At 39.2% G+C, this 23498-nt stretch overlaps 1 protein-coding gene across 3 annotated transcripts in view; it reads left to right on the top strand.

Moving 5' to 3' along the window:
• LOC145037267 (uncharacterized) overlaps positions 1-23498 on the top strand; it is a 43297-nt gene that overhangs the window by 7218 nt on the left and 12581 nt on the right. Inside the window, exon 3 of one of the 3 annotated variants that reach the window (XR_013678711.1) lies at positions 9640-10119. The exons of the other annotated variants lie outside the window; for them this stretch is intronic. The gene's annotated coding sequence lies outside the window, so the exon portion shown is untranslated. Of the gene's footprint in view, positions 1-9639; positions 10120-23498 lie in introns of those variants that run through there. 3 annotated transcript variants of the gene reach the window in all.

Here is a 23498-nt window from a genome sequence, read left to right as displayed (position 1 = left end):
GCCATCACTGGGTACATTTTTCCTTTGAATCACTGGTTACCTGAGAATACAAGTATTTTGAAAAACGTCAACATGTGAAATGTTGGTGAGTTCATAAGCGGTATTTGAAAAGCAATGTTTTGTATCATTTTGAAAACCACCAGAAAATCCGATATTTTTTGAAAAGAGCTTTTGAAAACGTTTGTGAAGATCCATAGGTATGCTTGTTTGTTTCTATAGTTGTAAGAAAAATGTTCATCAAAATTATGTACATTTTGAAAAAAAAAACGTGTGTATTGAAAAACCCTAGGAAAACCCGATGTTTTCCTAATTCTTTGAATTCCATGAAGTTAAAGATAAAACCGTTGCAGCGCGTGAAGTCATTAATCCCAGGCGACATCGGATTATTTTGCGCATGATTATTTGCTATAAACACGCGTTACACAAACAACCCGTTTATAACTATACTAACGATCCCGTAGGCGTCGTCCGTACTAATCACGTATCCGACCGCCCTGATTTCGAGTAATCCCACATCCGAAGAGAAAGAGGACACGAAGACCCCGATGACTCCATTAACCGGTTGGGGATAAAAAAAGGTACGAGGGGCCCTTGACCCGCCTCGCATAAAATACCGACTTTACTAGCAATACCATAGGACCCTTGGGGACCAATAGTATAAATGCCATTGAAAGTCCTTTTACGCTGTGTTAGATCATGTAAGACCCAACAACTCGTAAGGTAGAAGTCTTCGAGCCTTAAGATCAGGTCATTGGGCTAGCCAGGCCCAACAAACAAGATTTTACACTTTGGGGCCCAAAGATGGTGCGTAGACGTCTGTGCACTCTCACGTGTGTATTGAATTACTAAATGTTTTCGTGTATGAGTCGAGTTATCGTGGTGTTAGTAGTTTCGGATTATTATTGATTCGAGACCGAATCAATTCGTTTAACAACGATTTTTGGGTATTGTTGTGTATTGTGTCGGTAGTCGCGGTGCCAATATTTGATCAAGTTGCGTGTATTGAATTTGCCTTGAACGTTTTCTGTTTTCAGCCCCTCATTGTTTGTAAAATTTACTTTTTCCACCCTCTAATTAAATAACTTTCCGGTTTGGTCCTTAAATCATTTTTCTTGACATTTTAACACCAAAAATTATTGAAATTAATATTTTTCAGCATATTTTTCATTGAAAACAATTTAAGTCCCTGAAATTGCAGTTTTCTCGGTTATAACCCTTCTTTTTCGCAGTTTTTACAAATTTGGCCCCAATTGGAAAATTTTTGCAACTTTGGTCCTTTTTAAATTTGAAAAGCATTTTAAACCTTTGAAAAGTACTTGTAACACTAGTAGTCCACTGTTTTACAGAAAAACACAGTTTTGGCCCTCCAAAACAGAAAATTTCGCATAATGGGCCCTATTGGGCCGAAATTGTCATTTTTAGCCCATTAAGCTTGAAATTTATGTTTTTTAATCCTCCAAAAGAGTATATTTTCCGAAAATACATTATGGAAACTGTTTTGACTCATCTCACCCATCAGATTTCGAAATATTTCATTTTGGGCCCTTCAACTTTGTATTTTTAACATTTATGTCTAAAAAAATGAGTTTTTAGCCCAAAGTATGTATCATTAAGCCACTTAGCTATTTTTCTTGGTATACTTTGTATGTAGTAGTATGTTTTATGTTAGTATCATTTAACATAAAGTATATCTCGGTTTTTAGTGATTTATGACTAGATCCAACATCATAATCATACCAAACACACATATAAACATAGAAATCATACAAGGCATACACATAATGTTAGATCTACACCTTTGCTTGTATTCACCCCCACAAAAACTTATAAAAACCGAAAATAAGGGGGTATGAAGCTCACCTTAGGGTTTGGTTTCGGCTTTGGAGGAGAAATGGAAGAAAATTTGGTGATTTTCGGCCTAAGCAACCTTTTCTTGATGATCTCGAGTTTGAGAGGTTCTAAGACACAAGATTATGCTTTCATATGAGTTAAGGAGAGATTTTTGGATATAAGAAGAAGTCTAAAGTATGGATCCAAGTTTCAACTTTCCTAGATGATGATTTTTGTGAAGGATTCTCCTTGGAATGCTCTTAAATCTTCGAAATTTAGTGAAGAGAGTGGAGGGTGTTCTTGAGAGTGTTTGATAAGCAAAAATGATGGAAGTGTGTGTGTGTGTGGGTGCTTTCGGCCAAAGGAAAAAGAGGGAGGGAGAAGAGAAGTGAATGAGGTGATGTGTGCATGGAGATCCAAGGGGTAATAATGAGGTGGCAATCCATAAGTCAACTTCTTCCTCTTGGGCTTGTCTTGGGCCGAAATTTGGAAAGAAAAGAGAAAATTTGGGCTTTTTGCCTCTAGGCCCAATATTAGAGTTAGTTTGGGTGATCATTGGCCCTTTAAAATAAAATTGTGATTTTTATATTTCATTAAGCTAGATTAGGTTAATTATGGATCAAGGCTTTAAATTCATTTCATTCTAGGCCCACAATGGCCCAAAATGTTAAAATAACTGATTGTGGGTCCAATTAGAGCCCAATTAGGGTTCTAAGCCCATGATAGTCAAATTGGAAGCTTATTGGTCCATTTGGGCCCAATAAGGAAGTCCTAGTCCAAAATGGACTTAAACGAGGACTTCTAGGGTTTCCAATTTCTTGATGACCATTTGTAGTACTTGTATGATGTATTTGATTGAAGTTTTTGATGTCATAATAATAGGTATCACACATGCTCTTAAGTTTTTGATTCAACCTTTACTTGAATGTAGTGATTACAAGACACAAAATTTCTAGTTATGACAGGTTCAGATGTTGGCGAGGCACCATCAAAGGGAGGAATCCCTAACACTGTCACCATTGGAGTTGTAGAACCAACCACTTGCTCTGTAGAAATGGGTGTTGAAATAAGAACATCTTCAGTATCCCTTATCTCCGTTGCTGGGAGAGCAAGATCACTGATATTATCACAAGAAGTCAATCATTTCTTCCAAAATTGGTAGGAATTTCATCTCGATCAAAACCTGTAAGGTCAAGGTCTTCATACTGATCAGTCTCAGTCGCATTCATGGAAGACCCTTCATTGTAATCGCTTTCGATTTGAACTAATCGTAGGTCATGCTCCTCGGCTACAACCACATTAGGAGCAATTGTCTCCTCCCCTTCCTAATCCGATACAGTGATCACATCTCCTTCCGAGATCACCCTCTCTGATGAAGTGTGTTCTGAAGATATCTTATCAGAGGATCTATGGGACTCGGACGCCTCATTCAGCTCAGCAAATCGTCCGAATTTAACCAGTGGATATAGTCCTTGAAAAGTAACATTTCCTTTGCGATTTTGTTTAATTAGCCCAATAGTGTGAGGGCCCAAGGACTTCATATCAACTGTATCTTCCTCCTTTACCATGTCAGGAAATTGTTTGTTGATGAAAAGCTGAATGAATCTAGGATACATCAAAAAGGTATCCCGAGTGATGGCGTTGATGTTGACTACAAATTCATCCAGGATAAACCTTGAAAAGTTAAAACCAATTCTTGCAGCAAGAGAAACTATAGCTCCAGTGTTTCTCAGTGATATTTCATCTGCACCAGACCTCCTGCCGGAGATGCAACTCACGAACACATGGGCTAGAAATCTCTAGTAGGGTGACAGAATCTTTTTCATTGTAGGAGAATCGCCCTCATACCCTATCTTCCTCAAAATCTTCTGAGCATCTTCAATACCAATTTCAGTGAGAAAACTTGGTAGATCATTGATCAATAATGTTTCTCTGATGAACTGCTCATTGATCACAACTTTGCATCCTTGAACAATTGCGTCTGCAGTCACAGCTCCATTATCGTCTCTTGTCATTTTGGCAGTCTGCCAGAACTCTCTTATGATTTTCTGATAAACAACGGTGTTCATGGTGATGACGGAGGCCAAACACCATTCTCATAGTCCATAAATCATTGACTTGAAATCCACATGAGCCACCGGAGGATCAGCCAGTACCATTGCCAGATTGTGCATGTCTGCGAACTTTAAGACTGCCATTTGATCTGCACTAAAACATACTAAGTAAGACAAGGAAGAAATTTGATCGAATAATATTTTAAATGATTTAACTTCGAGCCCAAAAGTGAATTATTAATTTTTAAAATTAAATTTCAAGTCAAAAGGGAGTTTACGGTCAACGGGGGTTTTCAGCCGTAAACTCGTGACCGTAAGCCTATGGCCGCAAACGGAGTTTACGACCGTAAGCTCTTCACGGCCGTAAGCTTGGGCCGTAAACTCCGACGATTCCTTTTTCGTCAATTTTGGGCTTAAAACTCGTCAAATCCCAGAAATAAACACATATCCATGGTTAGAAACATGATACATTCGAAGTGATCGGAGCAATTTCACAAAAATACAAGAAAAATTTTCGAGGAGATAGAGAGAGAGAGAGAGTTTGCGGCCGGAATCAGAATAGTGAATGAGTTCCTGGCTGTAAACTCTATTTATACCTTTGATCATTTTACCTGCTGACCACACAGTGTACGACACCACACAGTATAAGGCACAGTCCAATATTTTCAAAATTTTTTAAAAACAAAACTTTTTGAGGATTAAAATTAAAATTAAAATAAAATAAAATAAAATTAATTTGCAAAATTTAAAAATTAACAATTAAATAAATAAATAAAAATAAAAATTAAATTAAAATTAAATAAGACAAATAAAATAAACAACCTAAAAATTTTAATTACTAAAAATAATTTTGTGACACTGAGATTAAAGTTGTTGGACAACTCTATTCCACTTGTCAGTACCCTTATTTTCATGTCTTCGTCTGATCGATAGTCAATATTGTGGTCCATTTAAACATGAAACATTTGTGACAGAATTTGGACAATTTACGAACGACACGACATTTTTAGCCCTTATTCTTAGATAAATTTCATTGGGACCATTTAGCTGACTACAACCAGGGATATTATTGTCCAACTAAATTGAGCAACGAGATCTATAGACAATCTGTATGTATTCAATTTTTAATTGTACTAGAACGTGTTTCCCGCTTCCTGATATGCTCCAATAATCAAGGACTTCCAGAATACTCCTTACACCGGGTGAGCAGATAATTATTAAGAGAGAAGATAGATTTAGAATGCATATGCTATACATCTAGGTCGGATCTCTTCCAATCACACAGAGGATGAAATATATGTCTAATTGAAATTTTAAAGGGATTGAGAAGAGAATGATGCATATACTGTGTACCAGGTCAGATTATGAGTCACGCAGAGGAGACACTATATGGCTAACAGATAGAAAGAATTGCATATAGAGAAGATGCAAAAAGATATAATTGCATATGTTACAGTCCAGGTCGGATCTCTCGATCACACAGAGGAGACAACATATGACTAACATACAGAAAGCAAGAAAATAATCTTCTACAGATCTAGTTTATCGGGATTCCCAAGTCACCCCATAAAAACTGGAATTAAGGACATAATCCGCACATCGAGGAAAAGTTAATCCACAGTTCTACATACGGGTTCTTTTAATGTGATTGGTAGATTCTCATGTATATCTCCCTGTTCAACCTATCAGACCGTCGTATTGTCAGGCTAAACAAATTTAACTAGTTCAATATTTCTCGAGTCCTTGAATTCCTTAAGTTCAACTCTTCCTATTCAAGTCCATTTAAAATCTTTCGTGCCTACCAGCGCATCGAGCACAGAGCGTAGACAATTCAATTTTGGTACGTTACGCAGATTCAGATTATCCGTTATCACTTGATAATATCATTTCCCGTCACAACACCTACAAACAACACTGTTAGCAACATTTTTAATTTTCTGGATTTTTTTATTGTTTTTGGATTTTTGAATTTTTTATTGTTTTTGAATTTTTGATTATTTCTTCCCCTAAATTTGTGCATGGGTGAGAATGAAAATAAAAATGAAATAAGATGCGTAAATTTAAACTAACATATCTACAAAAACTAAAAAAATAAAAATTAAGAAAAAAAAAAAAGAAAAACTTAAAATAAAAAACAGAAAAACTTAATCCTCAAAACGAATCATTTTCAAAAATCCCACAAACACATTGAATAGAGCTTTGTTAAAAGGCTTAGTGAATAAATTCGCCACATTATTAGCAGTTTGAACCTGTTCCAGCCGGATGAGTGAACGTTCATAACAATCTCTGATGAAATGGATTTTAATATCGATGTGTTTGGTTTTGGAATGTTGGACAAGATTTTTTGCAATTTGAATCGCGGCCTCATTATCACAGTAAATAGGGGTTTCTAAGTAATTCAAACCGTAGTCTAACACCTGATGTTGGATCCATATAACTTGAGAACAACAAGCAGATGTGGCAACGTATTCCGCTTCCGCTGTTGAGGTTGAGATAGTGTGTTGTTTCTTGCACTTCCACAATACTAGCCTGTCACCAAGATATTGACACCCTCCTGAAGTAGATTTCCTGTCAAGCTCACAACCTCTATAATTACTATCAGCAAAAGCATATAAATCAAATTCAGAATTCTTCGGATACCAAAGACCCAACTTTGGGCTGCCTTTGATATACCGAAAAATTCTTTTGACAACAATAAGATGTGAAAGTTTAGGATTAGTCTGATAACGTGCGCATTGACTAACTGCAAACATGATGTCTGGGCGGCTTGCAGTAAGATACATCAACGATCCGATCATCGATCTATAGAGTGTCTGATCTAGGAATCGCCATCAGTATTTGGAGTCAAAAGAGGTCTTTCAGCCATTGGCGTCAATGCAGGTTTAGTGTCTTGTAACATGAACTTCTCAAGAATATCCTCCACATACTTGGCTTGATGTAGCAGGATTCTCGTTGAATTTTGTTTGACCTGAAGCCCCAGAAACATAGGCATTTCCCCCAACGAACTCATCTCGAACCGCTTTTTCACAACGCCTTCGAATTCCTTGCAAAGCTGTGGATTGGTTTACCCCGAAAATAATGTCGCCAATGTAGATTTGAACCAGAATCTGATCATTACCGACATGCTTGATAAACAAAGTTTGATCGATGGTGCCACGAGAGTATCCATGCTCGAGCAAGTCCTTTTGTAAGAGTCGCATACCACGCTCGAGGAGTTTGATGTAACCCATACAATGGCTTGTCCAACTTGTAGACATGATTAGGAAACTTCGAGTCAACGAATCCAGGGGGTTGATCAACGTAGATTTCTTCCTTCACCTTGCCATACAAGAAGGCTATCTTGACGTCCATTTGGTAAACAATGAAGTTCATGTAGGAGACATATGCAAGAAAGATACGAATAGCCTCCAAGCGAACTACTGGAGCATAAACCTCAGTGTAATCAAGACCCTCGATTCGTCGAAAACTGCGAACCACCAGTCTAGCTTTATTTCGCACTATAACCCCTGAATCATCCTGCTTGTTTCGATAGACCTAGCGTGTGTCAAGAGACTTTTTTCCCTTTGGCAACTCAACCAACTTCCAAACCCCTTTCAAACTGATGTAACTGTTCATGCATAACATCTACCTAGCTGGGGTCATTTAGAGCCATTTCAACATTTTTGGGCTCTATTTGAGAGATAAAGCAAGAGTAAAGACAGGTATTGACATCTCCACTCTGACTTCTGGTTTTAACACCTTCGCCCAGCTGACCAATGATGTTCTCGATCGGATGATCGCGTTGAATCCTTGAGAGTATCTCCTGGCTAATATCATTAAGTGAGACAGGAAGATTGTGAATATTGACACCTCCTTCATTTGCTGATTGTGTCTCACCAGACGACTCTGCTACATACTTATTAGAAATGTTTTCAGGAAAGAGTAGTTCCATAAAGGTTGAAGTGACATCGAAAGCATCTCTAGAAATGAACTCTCTTTCTACAGGAGTAAGTGGTGTAGTTTCAGTATCAGGACTATTATTTTGAACTGGAGATTTTGGACTATCTGTTGGGTTTTGAGCAATCTAACACTTCCTAAGTGTGCATGCAACCCTAATAAACCTTGGATCTATGTTTGTCTAAATACATGCAAAATAATAATTTTCCAAGGTTTATAACCTATCTAACATGGCATGGGGAACATTTCAACATAAAAGAGTTAGAAGAGATTACATACCTTTTGGTGAGTTTGGTTCTAAGGAGTTTGAGGGCCAAGCACCAATAGTGTGAATGCCTCAAATGGAATCACAAACACCACAAACTCTTGGAAAACTTTGAGAGAGTATACACATTGTATAAAATCGGCCACACACATGCACACACACACTAGTTCACTAGTTTTCTCTTAGGCTCCATTTCATGCTCCATAAGCATGCTTATATAGTGTGCATGGTTAGGGTGAAACCCTAATAACCCATGTCTTTTCCTTTTCCAAGGATCCATGGGTTAAAAGCTCCATGGATCATCCATGGACTTCCACATAAGCCTAGCCCATTAACAAATGAGTATTAGCCCACACTATATAAAACAAATAGCCCATAATTTAATTAGTCTTCGTTTTAATCTTTAAATTAATTCATAATTAATTTAAGACTAAAACTAATTAAATAACGTAACTTCATATTAATATATTATAACTCATAATATATTAATAAACATATGTGTATAACTCTCATAAAAATTATCCATAATAGTTTGGATGAGATGCAACCCAAATGGACCATGCCGGTCGGGTCAAGTATATACCAAATAAGTTATGGACTTAGACACCTTATCCAACACTATCAAGTTGTACAGATGACCCCCCCTCAGGCAAAGTAGAAGACTCCCCCTCAGGTGGTAAAGAGGATACCGTTGGGGGTCTATAGACAACTTCTTCGTCTTCGTCTTAAGAACATTCTTCGAACCAGAGACAGATCTAGATGAGCTACCCGAAGACACATCTATGGACTTGAAAAGCGATGTGTAATCAAACAATCAATCCGGACCCACTCGAGCATCCGTCTCATTCTCCTCCAACCAGAGTACGTCATAAGATTCCGCAACCTTCTTTGTCTTCTTATTGTAGACCCTATATGCGGTGCGTGCAACATACCCTACGAAGTAACAATCATCGGCTTTGGTATTAAACTTTGGGTTGGTCTCTAGGTAAAGAAGGTGCAAGGGCAACCAAATACACGGAAATAACTAACTGAGGGCTTGTAACCATATAGAATCTCATACGGGGTCTTCATCTGAGCTTTATTGATCAACACACGATTCTGAACATAGCAAGCAGTGTTAATTGCCTCGGCCCAAAAGAAAACTGGTAGCTTGGAGTCACACAACAATGTCCTTGCAGCGTCTTTTAAAGTTTTATATTTCCTCTTAGCAACACCATTTTGTTGAGGGGTGTGAGCGGAGTTTTATTGACGGATAATAACTTTTTTTTGCGCAAAAATGATCTAGAATAGAATTCTTGAACCCTGTTCCGTTGTCGGTATGAAGCGCCTTCACCCGGTTGTTAGTTTGGTTCTCAATCAACACAATGAATTTCTTAATTAGATCAGCAACTCCAGCTTTGTTGGATAGAAAAAAACCAACGTAAAACGAGAGAAATCATCAATCACAACCAGACAATGTGAATTTATGTTAATACTAAGAACGTTGACTGGTCCAAACAGATCCGTATGTAGCAATTGAAGCACCTGACTGATTGAGTTAACCTGTTTTGGCAGGTGTGGTTTTCTGTGATGCTTACCCTGGGCACATGACACACACTTTTCAAAAGTTATAAAGTCTTTGACAGGCAAACCACATACCATCTCATTCTTCGCAAGACGATTCAAGTTTTTGTCGTTAGCATAACCGAGTCTTCGGTGCCACAACATTAAATTTTGTAAAGAGATCTTTAAAAATAGGCACGTAACTTGTTTTGGAAGATTGCTATTCATATCAATGATGTAAGCATTCCCATCCTTTTTAGATTTGACGAGAATCCACTCTCCTGGGATGACAAAGCCTGGCTTGAGAATCATACATTCCTTGTCAGTGAAATGTGTAGAATAGCCTTTGTTGCATATCTGAGTGTAACGCCCGGGTTTCGGGGCTAAGCATTTTTAGATGATGTAATAGTCTAGGTCAACTATTGTAACTCTTTTTGATGTAATAAAGATGAAATATTTTAATTCTATGTGAATTATGTGTATTTGTGTGCTTATTACTTTATTATAAATATATATTTAATAAAGACTAAAAATAAGAGTTAAAATTAAAGTGTGAGATAGGACCGATATCTCTACATAAAGTTGTAATGGTCGAAACAAGGATTCCGAGGATATAAAGAACGCCAAAATCTGAGTTATAACGAAGAAGTTATGGCCAACCGAAGTTTTTCGGCAAAACCGGCATGGCACCGGGAGACGTAAATAGTGAATTTACGATGAAGGGATTTTTAGCCTTAGTGAACTAAACCAAAGTTGTAGTATATGTTAAAACGAGAACATCCATAAAAAGAACACCCAAATCTGACTTCGCAGGAGGAAGTTATGATTTTTCTAAGATTCGGCTTAGCAGTGCACGACCCGAAACTCGAATTTTAGTTTGAGCGGTTTTTCGCTTACGCAACCTAAATGAGAGTTGAAGATCTCATTAATAGGAAATCAACGGTAAAAAGACAGACGAAAACAGAGTCCGTATGTAGAGGTTATGAATTTTACGCGGACGTTTAACAGTATAATCTCCTTGTACTGTTAAATTTAAGATCGGTCGAGAATTAGCCAACGGAGTCAAAATGAAAGTTGTAGATCTTATTATTACCTACGCGTGGATATAAAGAACGTAAAAAACGGAGGTCGTATGTGAAAGTTACAGATTTTAGAAGTCGGAAGTGTGCTGTGCGAAAATGGGTGATGTGGCACCCGACTGTTTTACGGCCTGGTACATTGTCAACCAAGTTCCAAACTTGATTGTCATACATGGACTGTATCTCGCTGTCCATAGCCTCCTTCCATTCAGCTGACTCCGGGCCTGCCATGGCTTCCTTAACACTGCTAGGTTCATCCAAATTTACTAGTGTACTATCACTAATAAACGTATCACCTTCCGTAGTAATATGAAAACCATAATAAAACGAAGGTGTGTTCCTAACCCGTGTGGAACGCCTCGGAGGTACAGACTCGTCAGCTGGATCAACAGGAGTTTCCTCCTCAGGTTGATTGCTAGTGTCTGAGGTTCCTTCACCAATTGATTCTGGAATTTCTTCAAGATCAATCTGCCTCCCACTGTCTCCTTGGCTTATAAATTCTTTCTCGCGAAAGATCCCTCTTCGTGCTACAAAAACCACATTCTCACTGGGTCTGTAGAAGAGGTAACCAAAGGATTTCTATGGGTAGCCGATGAAAATACACCTTTCACTTCGGGGTTCAAGCTTATCATGAGTTTCACGCCTCACGAAGACTTCGCAACCCCAAATTTTGATGTGGTCCAAATTGGGAACCTTCCCAGTCCACATCTCATGAGGTGTTTTGGTAACCTTCTTTGTAGGGACTAGATTAAGGATATGGGCGGCAGTCTCTAAGGCATACCCCCAAAAAGAGATTGGTAACGAAACTCGACTCATCATAGAGCGAACCATGTCCAACAAGGTTCGATTACGCCTCTCAGCTACACCATTCAGCTGTGGTGTCCTGGGAGGAGTCAATTGCGAGACAATCCCACACTCCTTAAGATAGTCAAGGAACTCGGTACTAAGATACTCACCACCTCGATCGGATCGAAGCATCTTAATGTTCCTGCCCAATTGATTTTCTACTTCCTGTTTGGATTCCTTAAACCTTTCAAAGGTTTCGGACTTATGTTTGATTAAGTAGACATACCCATATCTACTAAAATCATCAATAAAAGTCACATAATACCGATTAGCATCCCTTGTGGCGGTTTTGAATGGACCACATACATCAGTATGTATTAGGTCCAACAAACCTTCACCCCTCTCACAAGTTCCAGTGAAGGGTGATTTTGTCATTTTTCCAAGTAGACAAGATTCACAACTATCATCTGATTTAAGGTCAAATGATTCCAAGACTCCACTCTTTTGGAGTTGGCCTATGCGTTTCTTGTTTACATGTCCAAGACGACAATGCCACAATGATGCTTTATCTAGGCTAGTAGAAGAATCAATATACAACACATTATTTCCTAAGTTGTCTACAATCGACACAGTTTCATACACACCATCACAAGGTAATGCTTTAAAATAAAACACATTATTAAAGAAAGCATTAATACCACCACATTCATTATCAAACGAAAAGGTAAAACCTTGTTTGTACAAAGCATGAAAAGAAATAATATTCCTCGCCATTTCAGACGAGTACACACATTTATTCAAATCTAATTTTAACCCATTATTAAGCAACAAAGTATAAACTCCAATCTTGGAAACATGTGAAGCCTTCCTATTCCCCATGATTAAGTTTATATTCCCGTGCTCCACATCCTCACTTCTTCTTAGGCCCTGCAAATCAGAACATATGTGAATACCACATCCTGTATCAAGCACCCAAGAGTTAGAGTATGTTGAGTAATTAGACAATATAGTGTAAATACCTGCATAGGTGGGTTTCACTTTCCCATCCTTTAGACCCTGCAAGTACTTAGGGCAGTTTCGCTTCCAGTGTGCCTTTTCATGGCAATAAAAGCATTCAGCATCTTTGGGAATGGCAGAAGGAGTGGCAGAACCGTTCTTGGTCTTTGATGAGGAGCCTTCAAGAGACTTTCCCTTGGTACCCTTCGAAGGGTGCTTCCTCTTTTTCCCTTTGCCTTGCCCAATAGCTAAAACAGGGGTAGAAGTTGGAGTAGGAGTAGTAGAGGTAACAACCGCTTTACCCTTAAGACCGGTTTCAGCGGTGTTCAAGAGTCCTTGAAGCTTGCTGAGGGTAACTTCCTCCTTGTTCATATGATATGTCATTCGAAAATGATCATAACAAGAAGGTAAGGAGTGCAAAATGATGTCAATTGCCAACTCCTCGGGGATGTTAACATTCAGCTTCAGCAAACGGTCCACATACCTTTTCATCTTTTGCATGTGGCCCGTGACGGATTCACCATCCTTCATGCGGGTAGTTATTATGGAGGAGATTATTTCATACCGCTCCTGACGAGCACTCTGATGGTACCTTTCCATCAGGTCTTGGTGCATCTCAAAAGGGTAGAAATCTTCATACGACTTTTGGAGCTCGGCTGTCATCGTGGCCATCATGATACATGCCACCTTAGTAGCATCTCTCTCATGAGTCCTAAATTCAGCGATCTCCTCAGGAGTAGCAGTAGACTCATCAAGTTCTTTTAACTCCTTATCGAGGACATATTCCTTGTCCTCGTAACGAGTAACCATCCTGATGTTCCTAATCCAATCCATGAAGTTGGAACCATCAAAGATGACCCTCCCACAAAGATTCATGAGAGAGAAAGAACCAGTTGGGTTAGAGCCTGAAGCATTAGTGTTGGAAGACATCTGAAAGAAGAAAGTAAGTTTAGATTAGATATTTAGGATCCTTAATAAGACACCCAAATGTAATATGAAGGCTAGGATCCAATCACAATATATTACACTTAGAAGAGGGATGCCGTAATCTAAGTAATAATATATTTGAAAGGTAGGTGAATGACGATTCACCAATTTCCACCATGAAAACGAAATGATTTATTAGGTTTAATTGGATTTGAATTTCCTAGATTCTTTTGAGATTCATTGAACTTTTCAATGGCATGTTTCAATCTCGATTGTGCCCTTCAAGTTTTGTGACTGGGATGCCGAGGATCACAAAACAAGGTGTGAATAACCATGCTAATTCACTTGGTACTCTTAATATTATCACCTAATCAATGTGCCGGTTAACCACACACGCTCCATTGATCTATGACAAACATTAAGTCACCCTTCGTGATCCTTACTAGTCCTAGTTAGTGTGCCGGTTAACCACACACGCTCCACCAACGACTTGGTAACGTACAAAGTGTGAATTCCATGGACTAGCACCATGTTCACATTTTCCTAAAATAACTAAGATTGGGAATTAAAAGAGTTTAGTTATTTTATAATATTCATTATACTTTTAATGAGGATTTAAAGTCATTGTTCTACCCGTTCGGCTAACGACCCTCCACCGATCAAGCAAGCGGTGGGTGAGAGTATACACCCATTAAGTCGCCATTTTATAGGCAACAACCTTATACCCACCTTATAGACCGGCTTCGTGAATGAGGCCTACTAACGGTAAAACGACTTATTCTTATACATATATATAATAATTAACCATTAATGTTATAAATAGTATAAGGGTTGAATTTTAACTATTAAAACTCTAAGGTTTGGAATTAAAGTTTATTAAAGTGTGTGAAACTTTACAAATTCCAAAACTTGAGGGCAAGTTTTGTAACTTTGCAAAACTCTTCATTTCATAACTTATGAATTAAAGGTTCATAAAAATGAAGACTCTTCATTTTCATGTAACTTATGTGTTTTAAGTGTGTGTTAAATGAAAGTGACCTTTGGTAATCCATAACTTAAGGACAAATTATGGACTCCATTAAAACACATAAATGATAAAGAATTAATCCTAAACAATTCAGCAAATAATTCCTATCATTTTCTAAATTCATAAGAACATGAACATGATCATCAAAAATTCAAGAATTATATGAACACATAAAATCATGGAATTTTGATATATGCTATTGTAAATGGATTAGAACAACCATTACACCAACTAAAATAAGTTTTATAACACCAAAACAATTTAGGGTAATGTTTCTAGTCCATTTCCAGCAGCAAAAGTTGAGAATCTGCACTCTTTCGATCCTACTCGTCGAGTGCATGAACTGACTCGTCGAGTAGGTTGAAGTTTGCCTTGGACTCGTCGAGTCCCCCTAATGGACTCGGCGAGTCCACCATGCAGACAACAACGATTTCGACCTTTTTCACTATTTTGCATCAAGTGTCAAACAAGCAAACCTGGCTCTGATACCACTGTTGGGTTTTGAGCAATCTAACACTTCCTAAGTGTGCATGCAACCCTAATAAACCTTGGATCTATGTTTGTCTAAATACATGCAAAATAATAATTTTCCAAGGTTTATAACCTATCTAACATGGCATGGGGAACATTTCAACATAAAAGAGTTAGAAGAGATTACATACCTTTTGGTGAGTTTGGTTCTAAGGAGTTTGAGGGCCAAGCACCAATAGTGTGAATGCCTCAAATGGAATCACAAACACCACAAACTCTTGGAAAACTTTGAGAGAGTATACACATTGTATAAAATCGGCCACACACATGCACACACACACACTAGTTCACTAGTTTTCTCTTAGGCTCCATTTCATGCTCCATAAGCATGCTTATATAGTGTGCATGGTTAGGGTGAAACCCTAATAACCCATGTCTTTTCCTTTTCCAAGGATCCATGGGTTAAAAGCTCCATGGATCATCCATGGACTTCCACATAAGCCTAGCCCATTAACAAATGAGTATTAGCCCACACTATATAAAACAAATAGCCCATAATTTAATTAGTCTTCGTTTTAATCTTTAAATTAATTCATAATTAATTTAAGACTAAAACTAATTAAATAACGTAACTTCATATTAATATATTATAACTCATAATATATTAATAAACATATGTGTATAACTCTCATAAAAATTATCCATAATAGTTTGGATGAGATGCAACCCAAATGGACCATGCCGGTCGGGTCAAGTATATACCAAATAAGTTATGGACTTAGACACCTTATCCAACACTATCAAGTTGTACAGATGACCCCCCCTCAGGCAAAGTAGAAGACTCCCCCTCAGGTGGTAAAGAGGATACCGTTGGGGGTCTATAGACAACTTCTTCGTCTTCGTCTTAAGAACATTCTTCGAACCAGAGACAGATCTAGATGAGCTACCCGAAGACACATCTATGGACTTGAAAAGCGATGTGTAATCAAACAATCAATCCGGACCCACTCGAGCATCCGTCTCATTCTCCTCCAACCAGAGTACGTCATAAGATTCCGCAACCTTCTTTGTCTTCTTATTGTAGACCCTATATGCGGTGCGTGCAACATACCCTACGAAGTAACAATCATCGGCTTTGGTATTAAACTTTGGGTTGGTCTCTAGGTAAAGAAGGTGCAAGGGCAACCAAATACACGGAAATAACTAACTGAGGGCTTGTAACCATATAGAATCTCATACGGGGTCTTCATCTGAGCTTTATTGATCAACACACGATTCTGAACATAGCAAGCAGTGTTAATTGCCTCGGCCCAAAAGAAAACTGGTAGCTTGGAGTCACACAACAATGTCCTTGCAGCGTCTTTTAAAGTTTTATATTTCCTCTTAGCAACACCATTTTGTTGAGGGGTGTGAGCGGAGTTTTATTGACGGATAATAACTTTTTTTTGCGCAAAAATGATCTAGAATAGAATTCTTGAACCCTGTTCCGTTGTCGGTATGAAGCGCCTTCACCCGGTTGTTAGTTTGGTTCTCAATCAACACAATGAATTTCTTAATTAGATCAGCAACTCCAGCTTTGTTGGATAGAAAAAAACCAACGTAAAACGAGAGAAATCATCAATCACAACCAGACAATGTGAATTTATGTTAATACTAAGAACGTTGACTGGTCCAAACAGATCCGTATGTAGCAATTGAAGCACCTGACTGATTGAGTTAACCTGTTTTGGCAGGTGTGGTTTTCTGTGATGCTTACCCTGGGCACATGACACACACTTTTCAAAAGTTATAAAGTCTTTGACAGGCAAACCACATACCATCTCATTCTTCGCAAGACGATTCAAGTTTTTGTCGTTAGCATAACCGAGTCTTCGGTGCCACAACATTAAATTTTGTAAAGAGATCTTTAAAAATAGGCACGTAACTTGTTTTGGAAGATTGCTATTCATATCAATGATGTAAGCATTCCCATCCTTTTTAGATTTGACGAGAATCCACTCTCCTGGGATGACAAAGCCTGGCTTGAGAATCATACATTCCTTGTCAGTGAAATGTGTAGAATAGCCTTTGTTGCATATCTGAGTGTAACGCCCGGGTTTCGGGGCTAAGCATTTTTAGATGATGTAATAGTCTAGGTCAACTATTGTAACTCTTTTTGATGTAATAAAGATGAAATATTTTAATTCTATGTGAATTATGTGTATTTGTGTGCTTATTACTTTATTATAAATATATATTTAATAAAGACTAAAAATAAGAGTTAAAATTAAAGTGTGAGATAGGACCGATATCTCTACATAAAGTTGTAATGGTCGAAACAAGGATTCCGAGGATATAAAGAACGCCAAAATCTGAGTTATAACGAAGAAGTTATGGCCAACCGAAGTTTTTCGGCAAAACCGGCATGGCACCGGGAGACGTAAATAGTGAATTTACGATGAAGGGATTTTTAGCCTTAGTGAACTAAACCAAAGTTGTAGTATATGTTAAAACGAGAACATCCATAAAAAGAACACCCAAATCTGACTTCGCATGAGGAAGTTATGATTTTTCTAAGATTCGGCTTAGCAGTGCACGACCCGAAACTCGAATTTTAGTTTGAGCGGTTTTTGGCTTACGCAAACTAAATGAGAGTTGAAGATCTCATTAATAGGAAATCAATGGTAAAAAGACAGACGAAAACAGAGTCCGTATGTAGAGGTTATGAATTTTACGCGGACGTTTAACAGTATAATCTCCTTGTACTGTTAAATTTAAGATCGGTCGAGAATTAGCCGACGGAGTCAAAATGAAAGTTGTAGATCTTATTATTACCTACGCGTGGATATAAAGAACGTAAAAAACGGAGGTCGTATGTGAAAGTTACAGATTTTATAAGTCGGAAGTGTGCTGTGCGAAAATGGGTGATGTGGCACAATCTTGGCCATTGCTTTCTCCCCTAGGCTTGCCACCAGATGGTGACATGTGGCACCAATTTCAGCCACATTTCACCCTATAAATACCACCTCTCCCACCCTCATTTTCTTCACACATTTCCCATTCTTTCTTCTCTTTACTCTCTCTCTCTAGAACCTCTCTCTAGCCCCGAAATCCCCCGAAAAGCCTAGGGAATCTCCCTAGCACGAGGCGGAAGCTCCGGAGTGCTCGACGGCTCCGAGAAGAAGAGATTTTCGACTCAGAAACGCTGCTCCAAGCAAATCCTGATTTTCTATAAAACCCGTTGTAAGTGAGCTACGCCTACGCTATTTTTAATATAGCTTTTATTTTATTATAGTAACATTATTAGGAACTTATAATAAATACTTGGCCTATTATTATGGGTTATAGAAGTATTTTTTGATGCTTATATAATAATAATAGCTAGATTATTAATTAGTCTCGACGAATAATAAACTAAACTCTAGTTGTAATAATAGTAGGTTTCGTCGAAGAAAATTCTTTTTAAGAAGCGAAGCGCTGTCTGAGTTCGGAATCACCACCTTTTCAGGTGAGTACATAGTTACTTTCAGCTTACACATAGATATGAAGTATTTAATATGAATTACGTGCTATGTGTGCATATTATCTGAATACTTGCTATCTATGTTGGATGAACGTTTTATACATGTTTTCAAAGATTTAAACTGTATATGTATTTTATATCTACAAAATGTGTTGGGTAAAACATGGGTAGATGTAATAGTTGCTGTGTGACGAAATAAAATAATGAGAGGCCTCATTATAGATGTTATTGATGATCCAGTCATCTAGCGGAGTATAGATGACGACTACGGACCTATTCTAGACAGTCCAGTGGAACAGTAGCAGGCTCGCAACCTGTAGGTGTTTATTCGAACTGTGTGTTTATTTGAACTGTGTGCTCACCAGATGTACTCCATCCCCCACATGGTTGCCTTATGTACATTTGTTGCTAAGGAATCCCCTTAGCAGTAATGTCCATCCCGATGATAATCCTTAGGATAGGTCCTTTATGATAGATGCTTAGGGACGTAATGTGAGGATAACGGGAACGGGTAATCGGGTTTGTTTAATTTAATGAAGTTGATAAACTGATTTATTCTGGGTTGAAAACCCTATGTGCTCACCAGGCTCCCAAGTCCGACCCACTCAGTTTTATGTATTACAGGTAGTGGCGCTTGAGCATATATATGATGTTTGGATGAGGGAATACGGATATAGGCCTGTAGATATGAAATAATGTAGTAAGGCTTGTATTGTACTGTTTATGCTTTTGATCTGTACGAACATGACATCCCGAGTCTTTTAATGAAATACATTTCTATGGAAATGCTTTTGATAAATATCTATCATATTATTGTTTTGGGACAAATTCCGCAACACTTTTATTTAAAATGTTACTCTGATTTTTAAACAAAGCATAAACAAACCGGTCTTTTCTGGCCGTGATTTTGGGGATGTCACAGTTGGTATCAGAGCATTAGTTTAAGCAAACTAGGAATTGGTAGGATTTCTAGACTTAAACTTAGAATGCTAAGCGATAATTGTGAGGTGTGAGCACTAGCTTATTTTAGGAGTTATGCCTAAAAAGCTTTTATGTGCTAAATGCTTTGTGCCTGATATGTTGTTAATTGTTCGGATCTATGGTCTGTTCCCGACCGGATCTGGAAACCTTATGTGTTTAGGATTCTAAATGTACGAGTACGATATTAGAACTAGCATGTAAACGTTTCGGAGAGATAAGGATGATTTGAACATCAGTCCTAAATAAAGATCTAAATTCACCTTATTCGGTGTATAGATCAAGATGGCAAGGACCCATAGCGGAAACGTGAAGACAAATGGGAACAGAAACCAACCCCTAGTAATCGAACAAATACTAGTTGTGGTAGCCGCTGCTGAGCCAATAACAATGGCCGGAGTGCAAGCGATGATCCAGGCGATGTTGGATCGTCAAATGGAGGAAACCAGACTCTTGCTCCAACAAAATCGAGAGGAAGCATCTATTCAGATCGAACAGCCCGAGTGGAACGAAGGGCAGACTGAGGAGGGAAACTACAGTGGGACTGTTGGTCAAGCCAACCCACCAATAGTTCAACAAAACAACCAGGGTGACGAAGTCGAGAGGAATGGATGCAAGTACAAGGATTTTCTGACTTGCAAGCCATCGACTTTCACGGGAAAGAAAGATCCAATCGGGGTCATGGATTGGATCTTGGAGATGGAGTTAGCTTTCATGACGTGCGGTTGCAGAGGAAAGCTACAGACCACGTTTCCAGTGTGTCAGTTTCGAGGAGGCACTGTACGTTGGTGGAATACCTTGGGGAAGACTTTAAGCCCCAACAAGCCCCTACAACTGACATGGGCAGAATTTCTAGTGCAATTCAAACGAAAGTACTGCTCAGCCCAAAACCTGCTAGAGTTAGAGAACCAGTTTCTAACCCTGAAGAAGGGAAGCAAGTCAATCGATGAATACACGAACAACTTCACAGAAAAGATGGAGTTTGCCTTGTGTCTTGTTCCGGATGAGCTGACAAAAATTGATAAGTACGCAAAGGGACTTCCATGGGAGTACGCGGTGCCAGTGCGTCAGACACCTACTTTGGAGGCAGCTATCTGGGCTGCCAAGTCTGTGGAGGACATGATTAAGGGAAGAGCTGCCAGCAAAATCGAGGTTGGCGAGAAGAGGAAATTTGAAGGGTCTGCTAAACCCAACAAAAAGAAGAGCAAGTTCGGTTCAAAAAAATTCGGGGGAGGAAATGAATTTAAATGGTGTGAGAAGTGCAAGAAGAAGCACTCAAGAAAATATGGCGAGGAAGTAACCTGCTACAAGTGTGGGAAAACGGGGCACTATGCCAATGAGTGCACCACCAACAAGAAGGTGTGCTACGAGTGCCATGAGGAAGGGCATATTGCTAAGGATTGCCCAAAGAAGAAAGATGCTGGAAGGCCCAACATACCACCGAAGCCGAAGGCAAGAGCCTTCCAGATGACGCTCGAGGCTGCAAAGGAGGCAGCAGACGTCGCTTCAGGTACCTTTCTTGTAAATGGTTTACCTGTAAATATACTATTTGATTCCGGAGCCAACTACTCCTTTGTGTCGCATAAATTTAGTGAGAAATTAGCATTACCTGTAGAAAAACTTGATAACGCCCTAATCGTAGAAGTTGCCAGTGGCAAATTCGTACCTGTTAGTAATCGTATTAGGAACATCGTCATTGACCTAAACGGAAACGAATTCCATGAGGAACTATTACCCATAGAGTTAAACGGTTTCGACATCGTTTTGGGTATGGATTGGCTTAGCGCCAACGATGCCGAGATATTATGCCGAAAGAAGATAGTTAGGATAAACCCACCCGGAAAGGAATCATTTATGGTGTACGGGGACAAACGCAGAGTGAATTCTGGAATCATCTCCCTGATGAAAGCCAGGAAATGTTTGACTAAAGGATGTGCATCATACTTGGCATTCGTAATCGATGCTAAGAAGGAGAAGAAAGAGGTGCAGAATATAGCGGTTGTGTGTGATTATCCGGAATTCTTTCCCAAAGATCTTCCCGGATTACCACCTGACAGGCAAGTGGAGTTTCGTATAGACTTGTTACTAGGAACAACACCAATAGCAAAGGCACCTTACCGATTAGCACCAACGGAGATGAAGGAGCTCATGACGCAACTTCAGGAGCTGTTGGACAGCGGTTTCATTCGACCTAGTTCATCACCCTGGTGAGCTCCGGTGTTATTCATGAAGAAGAAGGACGGAAGCATGAGGATGTGCATAGACTACCGAGAGCTGAATAAGGCAACGGTGAAGAACAAGTATCCATTACCGAGGATTGATGACCTATTCGATCAGCTGCAAGGTTCGAGCTACTTCTCAAAGATCGATCTTAGGTCAGGATATCATCAGCTGAAGGTGAGAGAGCAGGATATTGAGAAGACTGCATTCAGAACAAGATATGGACACTACGAGTTCTTGGTTATGTTATTCGGACTAACCAATGCTCCCGCATCATTCATGGATTTGATGAATAGGGTTTGTAAACCATTCCTCGATAAATCTGTGATAGTGTTCATCGACGACATTCTGATGTACTCAAAAAGCCAAGAGGAGCATGGCAAGCATCTACAGGAAGTGTTGGAAGTGTTAAAGCAAGAGAAGCTTTACGCCAAGTTCTCTAAGTGTGATTTTTGGATCCGAGAAGTCCAATTCTTGGGTCATGTGGTTAACCAAGAAGGGATAATGGTTGACCCAGCAAAAATCGAAGCGGTAATGAAGTGGGAACGTCCGAAAAGTCCCACATAGATTCGAAGCTTTCTAGGATTAGCCGGATATTATCGACGGTTCATCCCAGGCTTTTCTTCGATAGCTGCTCCGTTAACAGCTTTGACCCATAAAGGAGCTATGTATACGTGGAACGAGAAACACGATGAGGCATTCGAGAAACTAAAGAAGAAGTTATGTGAAGCACCGATACTTTCTCTACCCGATGGAGTCGAAGATTTCGCGGTTTATAGTGACGCTTCTGGAGTCGGGTTGGGTTGTGTTCTGAACCAAAGAGAAAAGGTGATAGCATACGCATCTCGACAATTGAAAGAGCACGAAAAGAACTACCCCACTCATGATCTAAAGTTGGCAGCGGTAGTATTTGCCTTAAAGATATGGACGCATTACCTCTACGGCACGAAGTGCAAGCTCTTCACTGATCATAAGAGTCTCCAGTATCTCTTTAATCAGAAGGAGTTGAACATGAGGCAACGACGCTGGCTAGAACTTCTCAAGGACTACGACTGTGAGATACTTTACCACCCGGGTAAAGCAAATATTGTTGCTGATGCTCTCAGTCGGAAAGTCAATCTTGAAAGAAAAAGGCCAAGAGCGTTAAGAATTGAAGTCATCTCGACGATTGTGGAAAGTATCAGGAAAGCTCAAGAAGAAGCCTTAGAGAAGAATGACCGAAAGGAAGAACGTTTAGGAAAAACGTTAGTGTTTAGTACAAACAGTCGAGGACTGAAGGTATTCCAAGATCGAATTTGGGTACCTAAAACGGGAGGAATAAGAGATCTTTTGATGGAAGAAGCACATAAGACCATGTACGCAATTCATCCCGGTAGCACTAAAATGTATAGGGACCTAAAACCCTACTACTGGTGGCCAACGATGAAGCTCGATGTTGCAAAGTATGTGGCCGAGTGCGTAACATGTGTGAGGGTTAAGGCACAACATCAGAAACCGTACGGGAGTTTAGAACCTTTACCTGTACCCATGGGTAAATGGGAAGACATCACCATGGATTTTGTGACTAAACTGCCCAGAACGAAGAACGGTCACGACATGATTTGGGTAGTCGTGGATCGTTTCACCAAGAGTGCACACTTCATAGCCGCCAACGAGAAGTGGTCTATGGGTAAGCTCGCAAATGCTTACGTGAAGGAAATTTTAAGACTTCACGGTGTCCCTCTTACGATTGTGTCAGATCGTGATAGTCGTTTCACGTCGAGGTTTTGGAGGAGTCTGCAAGAGGAATTGGGTACGAAATTATGTTTGAGTATTGCTTACCATCCACAAACCGATGGTCAGAGCGAAAGAACGATTCAGACGTTGGAAGATATGTTGAGAGCAT

This window comes from Lactuca saligna, chromosome 3 (assembly GCF_052625555.1).
Source record: "Lactuca saligna cultivar CGN05327 chromosome 3, ASM5262555v1, whole genome shotgun sequence".
Lineage (NCBI taxonomy): Eukaryota > Viridiplantae > Streptophyta > Magnoliopsida > Asterales > Asteraceae > Lactuca > Lactuca saligna.
The sequence above is the reverse complement of the archived record's forward strand: the minus strand, read 5'-3'. Positions and strand labels throughout refer to the sequence as shown.